Below are 11,473 nucleotides of genomic sequence, written 5' to 3'. Positions count from 1 at the left end.
ATAGTGAAGTATGTCTTTCAAAGTCATAGTATAGAATGTAAAAAATGTCATTGTATATAGTATGTCATTAAAAGTAATAGTATAGTATGTCGTGAAAAGTCATAGTATAGTACGTTGTAAAAATTCATAGTATAGTATGATACAAAATAGTCATAGTAATGTACAACATTATAAAAAAGTCACAGTATAGTATGTAGAGTATGATATGTCATAAATAGGAACAGTACAGTATGTCATAAAAAGTAATAGTATATGACACAAAAAGTCATAGTATAGTATATCATAAAAAAGTCATGGAAAATTGTATAGCTTGTCATAGAAGTCATTTTATAGTATATCATGAAAGTCATAATATAGTACCTCGTACAAAAGTCCAAGTAGAGTCTGTTACAAAAATCATATTATAGTATGCCATTAAAAGTCTTAGTATAGTATGTCCTAAAAAAGTCACTGTTTTGTCTTTCATAAAATGGTTACAGTAATGGTTTGATTTTTGCCACCAAACAATGCCATAATGTCGTAATTGTATAGTATGTCACAAAAAAGTAGTATACTTTCTCATAAAAAGTCGTAGTAGAGTATGCCTAAAAAAGTCACTGTTTAGTACTTCATAAAAACATCATAAAATAATATGTTTTAAAAGCTCATAGCATAGTATGCGTTAAAGTCAAAATTTAATATGAAAAAAAGTAATGTTATAGTATGTTTATACAAGGTTATAGTATAGTATGTCATAAAAAGTCACAGTAGAGTATGTCTTAAAATGCTATGACATTATATGACATAAAAAGCATGGGATAATGTCATACAAAATCTTACTCAAGTTTTTCAAAAAAACAATAGTATACTTTTTCAAAGAAAGTCATATTATAGTATGTCATAAAAAGGTCAGAGTATAGTAAGCCGTAAAAAGTCATAGTATAATATGTTATACAGAGTCATAGTATAGTCTGTCAAAAAACGTCATAGTATAGTGTGTTGTAAAAATAAATAGTATAGTATGTCGTACAAAGTTATAGTATAGTACATCATAAAAAAGTCTTTATTATATACAGTATATCATAAAGAAATTACACTTTTTTATACTCAAAAGTCATATTATTGAAAGTTTATACAAGGTAATAGTATGCTATGTCATTAAAAGTCATAGTGTAGTATGTTATATAAAGTCATATTATAGTATGTTTTAAAAAGCCATGGCTTATTATGTCATAAAATCAACTTATATAGTATATCATATACAGGTACAATATAGTATATTATAAATGACTCATACTATAGTATGTCACAAAAATGTCATAACATATTTAATCATAAAAAGTAATTTTACACTATGTCATAATAAGTCATCGTATAATATGACACAGAAAGTCATAGTATAGTACATCATAAAAAATCACGGTATAGTATGTCATGAAAAGTCATAGTTTCGTAATTAATAAAACAACATAGTATACTATGTTGTAACATTTTGTTATAAATATTTATAGTACAGCATCTCATAAAATAGTCACAGTATGGTTGTCGTAAATAAGTAGTTTAGCTTAGCATGTAATAAAGAGTCATGGTATAGCATGTTATAAAAAGGTCACAGTATAGTATATCATAAATAGTAATAGTATATGTCTTAAAAAAGTCATAGTATGGTATGTCATAAAATAGACACAGTATTGGATGTCATAAGAATCAATATAAAATATAATTATGTTTCTATCTTTTTGATGATCTGTTCTGTTTGGTAATCTCTCAACATCATCCTGAATTACAAACACAAAATCACTCACTAACTTTTAAATAAAAAGGCAAGATACATGTTTTGACTCTATAATTAAACCCATTGAATGCCAAGTATACACTGTACTTGACTCTCTGTGACGGAAATACAACCTCACAGCTTCCATCTGAAGGCGACATTATACATTACATTGTTGCTCACAGGCAAAAAATGCATCAGGATGGTACATAGATGTTTTAAACTCATCTGTTCAAAATTTCACATGAGCAAGGCACTGGCTGTGTTAATAATTGCAGGGCTCCTGTAATGCAATTTCAAACTCTTCTGGATCATACAGGCATTTATTATATGCTCAAGATTCTTGCATGTTTTATTCATTCAGCAAAGACAACGTCCATATTTATTGTCTGCTGCTAAATATGCAGACAAACCTGCCAGCATGCTTTGTTTCATTCCGCATAAACCTTACATTAGGGGGATGGTGCCCGCTATTGGCACTCCACTCATCATCCCATGCGGCGCTGGTGGGCATATAGCACAGACTTTCAAAGGGGTGCCATCTCCATATGTTCACCATGATAATCTTTTATCCGCCATCCCCGACTCTGGTTCACTCCCTTTCCTCGCCTGTGGCAACAATTTTTTATTTCTGCATCAATTAGCACAGTGATTAATACAACAAGCAAACAGTTTAGAGGTAATGGCACACAATTAACGTCTTTCCCTTTAAAGGGTATGCTAAACACTCACACCGACACTTTTTCTGCCTGGAATGGAGAGAGAGACGTGTTTGGTCCCTAATTCGTGTGCTCTGGGATGGGAAGTGGAGTGGGCTTGGCTTTGTGCTATGCCATCACCACATTAATCTAATTATAGATAGTTGAAAATGAGTCTTGCAAAACGGGATTGTGTGTGACACCCCCCCCCCCCACACACACACACACACACACACACTCCCCTAAATAGGAGAGTGAATGAGAATGCCTTTGCTTTTCAATGCACTACCACCACGCGAGTGCCAACCCACTCTTCAAATGCCAACGTCGCCGGTGAAAAGACACCATTCACTCGCTTTGTGTCCAAACTCGCGACCGATTTACTTTTACCACCTCCCCTCTCCCCCCTTTTCTCTTTTTCCCTGTTTTTCTAATTACGAACCCGTTGGCACGGGTAGGGCGTGCATGGGTAAATAGAGCTGTAGGGGCCTGTCATGTGTGTAGTCGTGGAGAGAGGTCCTCGCGGCGCTGAGGGACAAGATGATTTGTTTGTGATTGACAGCTACCTTGAGACTGGCCTGATGGAGTTGTCAACGCTGTATGCTAACAGCCTGTTTCCTTACCTCTGCAGATGTACTCTGCTCCGCTGTACTGCACACACACACACACACACACACACATACGCACACACGCGCACAGCATTTTCTAGCATTAGGCACATCATGGGAACTCAAGTATTTATTAGGACAATGGTTTTCCGATGCAACACGAGAAGAGACTGTCAGATTTTTGCTTTCGGGGTTATTCTAGTATAAACAAGCATTTTGTACTGACAGCTTCACACTGCCACCTCTTCCATATCACAGTCTTTGTTTTTCCTGCAAAGCCAAGACAGAGCTGTATTCGAGGGTGCCGTCTTGGGCTAACACCGGGTGTGTGAACACAATGGCAATCCTACATCTGGGAACTCAGTGGGAAAACTATCCCATTTCTCACTTGTGCTGTTAGGAGAGGGTGTTCATTTTTACAAGGTGGATAGTGTTACTACGAAATGAAGTTGTGCAAAATTCCCTGTGAAAATCTGGTTATGAGCGTTAGCTACGATTTTTGACTGGTGCTATTCATCACATGGGCCCGTTGAGAGTCAGAGGAGCACGTTTGTTTATGGTGGGCTGAATCTCTTCCCACCCTTTCAACAGGAGAGTTAGAAAATTGGCATCAAAGAGAATTATTGTAAAAAACAACAACGAATTTGCCGTTCATACGGAATTTAATTTAATGTAGACTTGTTTTTCTTCTTTGAATGTACAGAATGAACATGTATTTTCATCACATGTAAACCGATTTATGTTAATAAATGAAGTCGTATAGTTTACCACAGGGGTAACTTCAAGGTGTGTCACAGACTCAGAGGTTCATAGCAGGGGTATAGAGTGACCAGTCTCACTCTGCACTTGGTCACTGGATTTCTCCTCTGGCCCCCAAAGTCTTTTTTTTCTTCTTTTCTCTTTCGTTTTCCCCCCGCGCCTTGTTCGCCTTGCAGTTATTCAGTTCTGGGGGGGTGAACAAAAGCTAAGTGTTTAGCTGTGAGCCAGATCAAGGGCCTGCTTCTTCCTCCCAGGAAAAGGTGGAATAACAAACATGGCCGACATTGAAATCAGCCATACCTTCTGTTGGCTCCAGACTCCCCACATCTGTGCCGCACCTCTCTCTGTCTCCCACACAGCTGCTGCCGAGGCTGGGGAGGCTTCAGCCCAGTGCCTCCCGGCTCCCGTCAGCTGGGAGTCCCCTGGGGAAGCAGCTGACTGGCACCCGGACTGCCAACCAGATGATGGATCCTACCAGGAGAATCAGACATGACAGGGGGAGGTGAGGCTGCAGGACTGGCCACCACTGAACCTGAGGACGAGGGGCAAATGCGGTCAGCTGCCTCAGCTCTTCTTTTGTGTGTGTGTGTGTGTGTGTGTGTGTGTGTGTGTGTGTGTGTGTGTGTGTGTGTGTGCATGCAGATATTGTAGGGTCTGTGTAAATGCATTTGAATGCCCATGTCTGTGGGTGGTTATTTTGGCACATGCTTTTTTTTCACTCCAGTCACATCCTCCATCTGGACTAGAGCTGTAGGATGTTACATTTTATTTTGAAAGCTGACAAAATATCAATAGAGTTTAATTTTAAATGTTTGTCATGTCTGCTATAAGGGACCTTCCCCAAAACTGTGATAGATGCCAAATGACACATGTTGTGAACAGAAGTGGGGGAGAAATTACATTTGCAGACATAATATATCAGATTTTTTGACAATAGATCCTTAATCTGTTTTTGCATCACTGCTAAGCAGTCTAACGGGTACCAACAGGTGAGTCCATCATATCTCTAATTTGTAAGTTTCAATTATTAAAACACCACTGAAAAAAAAAAAAAAAAAACATGTTTAAAACCATTTCCTGGGCTCAGCATATTGTTTTGTCATTTCTGGCATGACCAGCTTGATCTTGTGATACCAGCTGGATGAAAGCTTCATTCTTGCCCCGCGGCGTCCCGCTGTGCCATTGCCTCAACCAGACACTGTGATGGTAAGTGACTGCTGTAATTGTTCTGCTCCCAGCTCTTACACTTCAACCAACCAACTGGCTCTTCCTTCCTGGTCGTGCCACATTGCCCTCGTGGGCCGTCTTGGCTGCGGACCCACAGCCACGGGGACTGAGTGCAACTGTACAGTTTGACGCTGATGTGGAATTTCTTTCACACAAGCGACTGTCAATGAGTGCAGCACTTAACTCTCATCCTGGTATCAATACTATTATTTGTTTTCTCCATTTTCCTTCAGTAGCACCTACGCATTCAAAGTACAGTGAGACTTCCACTGGCACACTCATACAATGGAGGTGAACAGAATTTTGTTGATGGAGCTCACAGTAAAAACAGAAAATCTCTCTCCAAAAACAATGTCCCTTATTTTAGTATTATAAGATATATTATTTTTACATAAGACATTGTTTTAGTGAAAGCTGTGGAAATCCACACAGTGGGTCAAATGTGGGGAAGATGAAACCAAAACATGGATGTACAGAAGAGGAATCCGGCCCGCCACGTCATTTTATGTGGCCTGCGAATCCGCCAGCAAAAAAATAAAATAAATAAAGTAAAAAAAAAAAATTACTTGATAATAAAAATATCCCCATAGTCGAAATGATGAGATTGAAAGTCAAAATTATGAGATAGAAAGTCAAAATTATGAGATACTTAAACACACAGTAGCAGCTCTTTGGCTGGTTACTGTACATTTGACATGAAATGTATTGTGAGTACATTGAAGACTACTTTAAACGTGGCTTTACAACAGATGAAATACTTCACGTGGGATTGTGCAAACGCACCCTTGAAAGGATTTTAAGCTTTGAACAAAGTTATTGTAATAACTTGTGTTTGATATTTGTCTTTGATATTTTCTTTAATAGTTAGATCTTTGATAGAGTAATGTGGGTTTCTTAACCCTAAATTAAAAGGATTTAAGTTATAATAACAGAAATGTGCTTAAATATATTTTTACATTTACATAACTGCATGTACAATATTTTTACACTTGAATAAACAATAATCAAATGCAGAGAGTTATTTAACAATATGTTACGAGTAGTTACATTTACAACTGGCCCTTTGTGGGCGACCATGATGCTGATGTGGCCCGGAGTGAAAATGAATTTGAGACCCCTGCTCTAAGTGTTTACTTAGCAGCCAGCGTGTTTTTCTTCATCGTCATCTCTCCCAGAGATTATGCATGCACTCAAATGATCTTGTAGCCTCACTGACTACACACACACACACACACACACACACACACACACACATGAAAACAAACAGGGGAGAGGGGGGAAGAAGAAGATGAGGGGACGGTTGCTCGCTCTACTGTACATCAAATATGAAATTGTTTACCATGGCATATAGACTCATCCGAGCCCAGTCTGTTTGAAGTGGCAGTCGTTGCTGGGCGTAGTGGGTAAAGTGGATCAGCCCTTATCGTGTAGTGGGGAGCTATGCTACTGTAACTAAGAGACTCATTTACCATTCACTCTGTTGTGTCACTTCTTCACACACTCTTGTTGGAAACGCAAACCCACTCCGCATTAGTCAGGCCTGACACTGATATCTCTGCCTTTTGGGTGTTAATAACGTTGGAACCCTGTAGTGGTCTCTGTTCATTTGCTTATGTAACAAACGTCATACAGTGAAGAAGAGGAGGAGGAGGAGGAGGAGGAGGAGGAAGGGTGAGGGAAATCAGTGAGGAATGGTAAAGAATAGTAAATTGTCTGCAGAGCAAAGACTAAATTCCGGCGTTACCACGCAGTCCATCCATAAACTGTCCATCTCCCTTTACCTACGGGATCCGAACACACACACACACACACACACACACATAGGCTATATACACAGTACACCACACTCTCAGACCCAACCGTAGGGATTTGCACGTCCGGCTTTTATCTCGCCTCAACCAGCAGTAGTCGAGTCGGGAGCCGAGTGAATAATTCACTATATTTACCTGCTCCTCTCCTCAACGCCTCGAATGTTTGTATTGCAGCACAAGTAAATGAATAAATAAATATATAAATGGAGCACTGGGTGAACACGAATGCATGAATAAGTAAAAGAGCAGCGGAGGCAGGCCGGCGTCTGAGCCAGAGGTATGTTGCCATCTTCTGGTTTCGGAGTCAAACTTCAGGGAAAGATGACAATTGTTGTCCCTGAGACCTTCAGTGCTTTGTGACTTCAATTTTGGTTAAAAAAATTAAAATCTCTCTTCCTGGGCACCCAAATTAAGATTTGACATATCAGTGGCATTGTTCTATTTCTTGACTTCATTTGAAAATGTACTTGGCACCACTTGTTCGGTTCCGTCAGGATTAAGTTGTGTCTTTGCAACTTTCATGTGAGTTTTGTCTAAATGTACTCCATATCAAATACATTTAAATAAATCATACTGATTATGAAATCTCCTTTTGCTATGCAAGACATTTTTGATAGGTGACTCAAGGCTGTGCTCTTATAGGTGTTGCCAGAATCTAGATGCTTCTCTTGTTCATCTAATTTGCATGTATGATTATCCACATATGCCCTCCTGTTCCACCACTGCTCCGAAAAATGATCGGTGCTGTGGCAGGGTGTTAATTGGCTTGGCCCTGCAGTGTGTGTGCGTGCGCATTGCATTTGTGTGTGTCTTGCGACACACACAAATGTTTGCGTATGTATATGTCAGCATGTTGACAGCGTGAGCAGTGTCGGAGCCCCTCTCCGCGGCCCGGCACATGTGGCTCTCCACCAGTCTGAGTGGCTCTTTCCTCTGTTCGTAACATGCGCTCTGTGCCTCCCCGGTTCCCCCGTCCAGCCCTGCTTGGCCGTGTGAGGCCCTGTCCCGCCACAGACAAGGGCCCTCACACCCAGGAGCCAGCCGCGTGCTAGAGCTGAGGACAGTGGTAGATTCTGTAGGGCTTACAAGCGCAGCTGCACAGTCATTCAATATTATAATTTAATGACTTTCAGCAGAACCGCACTGTCGGGATAGGATCATGTCATGGTCTTGTTTTTTGCAAAATTCTGTTCAAGCAAATTGTTATTAAAAACAAACAAGAACTGGATTTTTTATTTCAACTGGACGTCAATTTTAAATTTGCAAATTTCTCGTGATTATATATCAGGCAAAAAAATATGGAATATCTCAATATTAAGTATAATAAATTCAGCTCGACTCGTTTTGTCCATGATCCCTCCTCCAGCTCTTTTGTACTGAAGCATTTGCAGACGGCGACACCAACATTGTAAAAACATTTTTCAGAATCATAATCACAAATGGTAAGAGTTTGTACATGACTTTCAATTTAAAAATAAAAATATATGCGATTAACAAACAAACAACATAAGAGTATGTCAAAATAAGTCTGTTAATAAAGAGTTGAGTGTTTATAGTCTCACTTGAAATCCATCCAATAGAAAAGGACCGTTACCTTCCTTTCACTCTCTCAGCCAAGTCCTGTGGCATTTGTGTTCATCCCATTGTTCGGCACGGGGATGTCTCCTGGGATATTTGCTTGCCCTTCCTTCATGGCTTCCAGCAACTACACCGGCCATGTTTCATCGTGTTGCCGTGCGGCGTCCCGGTGGTGCCTGTGTGCTGAGTGCCTCTGGTGTTACCTGCCAATGTGTTTGCGCGAGAGTGTGTTTGTGCGTGCCACGGGAGAGGTGCTGTTTCCCTTCTGTGTCAAAAGCATTTTGTGGGACTCTACTTTGTGTATTGCCCCGCCGTCCACGTTGTGCAAACTTTTTTTAGTGGGGTCGGCGTTGGGGGGGGGGGGGGGGGGGGGGATGCTGAATGAGCGGGATGCCACGCTGAGTGGGCACATGCCCCAGAAAGTGCCAGAGGACAATCAACGCCACCACCAAAAACACACACACACACACACACACACACACACACACACACACACACACACACACACACACACACACACACACACACACACACACACAATCTCTTGCCCTCCCTTCCCTCTCTCTCTCTCCTTTTTCCTGTCTGTATCTTCTCCCGCTATCCCTCTTTCCTGATTTTTGCCTGGGGCAAGACAGCTGTGTCCATCAGGCCGTGAGGCCCGTGTAATCGGTCGCACACTAAGAACCCACTAAGATCGTGGCAGCTCTTCTCTGGCTGTTTGTGGAGGGAGATGTGCAGAAGCCCCTCGAGACCCTCACACAAACACGTTTTTTTTTTCTTATTATTTTTTTAAAGAAAAGAAACAAATCTTTCACTTGTCAAATACTTCACTTATCCACAACGTCCGTAGTTTATTTTGCTCGTATATATTGATACAATACTTTCAGCAAAAAATATTTTTGGGCTGTTAGATTGCGATTGTGTAGATTAAAAAAACAGATCCATGACTGAGCCCCCTTTCCTGTGACTGACACTGTGCATAATATATCAATTTGAAAGGAGAAAAAAATGGTTAAGAAACGTTCAGGGATGAAAACGTAGAGCGGCAGTGAACTATAATTATAATTAGACGGATAATTCAGTCAACACAAAGACTGAAGACAGATTTCCAGTTTGCAGGCCTCACTCCGCTCTATTAAATCCTTTCATGTTGTGCTGCCCAGCAATGGAAGTACCAGTGTTTTTTTTGAATGGTTCCACAATAATGAGAGGACCCATCACAGTAGCCTCTGAATGAGATCCATTATGATTTCATGGCTGGTTGGGCAGTTTTTTTGGTTTTTTTTAACTGTGTGCTCTTTAAAAGGTGTTGTCAGCTTCACTTAGAGTTCTACCTGAATCTTTTGCTTTTTATGTCGCACACTAAAAGAAGCAATTGCAGAAAAGATAAATCACTCGCTTAATGTCACATGCAACCGTTTTCAAAAGATGTGTCAAGATAAAGATATGTTTTGAGATCTTATTGATGGAAAGTCAAATTTGCTGTAATAGAATTAGTACCAGACAATCTGTGGCGTGTTGATGAAGTTAGAAATGACGATACAGGTTTTACAAACAATATGAGACGAGAAAATTTCATTTAATTTCAGTCATATTACACTAAAGCTGCAAATAAGTTGATGAGTGTAAACAAAGAAAGAAAAGAAAGAAACTGTGTTGTAGTATTTACTTGAAAACGTACTTTTAAAATGAAGGTTGTCACAGTTGTAATCAGTGAATAATGATTGGGCTCCTCAATCATTAAACAATGCAATACAAACGGTGGCACACAAGGATTTCTTTTTCTGTTGTTGCCCCATCGCAGACACTGTTTGTGCTTGAAAAAAAAAAAAATCACAGTACTCCTGCTGCTGGTAATCCATTACCCACAGCCGCGTGGTGCTGTATTTATAGTAAAGATATTGTCACAAATTGCCACAGCTGCTCCAATTCACTTAATGTCGAGCTTTGAGGAGCAGCTAAAAGCTTTGCTCCAACAGCTCCGCGTCTTTGATGTCGGGGAACTGGATATCCCCCCAGATCTGGAACACAGCTCCAGAATAAACACTGTGGTCTGGAGGTTAACTTGCAGAGCTCTATACAGCCCGAATGCTGAAATCCATACGGCTTCAATGGAGGTGCCTCTCTCTCTCACTACCCCCGCCTCACCCTTCATTCATTCGCTGCTTTTCTTTCTCTCCCTTCGCTCGGCAGCTTTTGTAACTTTGTGGGGGCAGCATGTGCTCTCTCTCTCTCCCTCCATCTCTCCTTCTCTTGTCCTCTTTCTCTTGCGGAGGTCCGTTTGAACGGGGGAGCCGTGCTCCCTGTGACCTGTGCTTGTCAGTGTTAATTGTATGGGTTTAATTACAAAAACACATTTAGCACGTTTGAAAGGGGGTTTAAGTTAAACCCTTCCTCTTCAGACCAAAACCTCCAGGATTTAGATGTGGCAGGGCTGTATCAGCTATCCGAGTCAGATTAGATGTTGCCTCTTATCTTAGCACGGCCTCTCCTCTCCTTCAGCTGTCTGTCTGAGGCTTAGATGCTTTCAGCAAGGCAGCTTGATTTGTATGATGCGTCCACTCATTGCTTCTTTAAAAGAGCAATTTGTTGTCCCTTTTTTCCCCCACTGGTTACCTATCAAATCAACTTTTAAGTTAAGATAGTACTCACTTTTTAATCTTTTCTTTAGAAAAAGGGATATCTGCTACTTTATTATTTAGTCATTGTAAGATTTGAATTTGGTGCAAATGCACCAGCAGATCCATTTGACTAAGTCTGATGCCATTTAGATCATTATTTTCATGTTTATGCTCATAAGGAAACTCCTCAAATGGTACGTTTGCAATAAAATTCGAGCTATTTAAATATTCCAATATCAAATGATTTGAACTGATGAAACGTAATAATTCAGTGATTTTAAGACATTTCTAAACGCTTGAAATGAAGATTTTAAAGTTTGATGGAGAGTGTAAAATGCTCCTGCTCTGAGGAAAACGTCTGTAGAAATAACACGACAGAATTCTGCGTCCAGACTAAAGTCAGCTGAATCCAGTGTTA

Source organism: Anarhichas minor, unplaced genomic scaffold (genome assembly GCF_050575085.1).
Source record: "Anarhichas minor isolate MPS153535 unplaced genomic scaffold, ASM5057508v1 ptg000087l, whole genome shotgun sequence".
Lineage (NCBI taxonomy): Eukaryota > Metazoa > Chordata > Actinopteri > Perciformes > Anarhichadidae > Anarhichas > Anarhichas minor.
The sequence above is the reverse complement of the archived record's forward strand: the minus strand, read 5'-3'. Positions refer to the sequence as shown.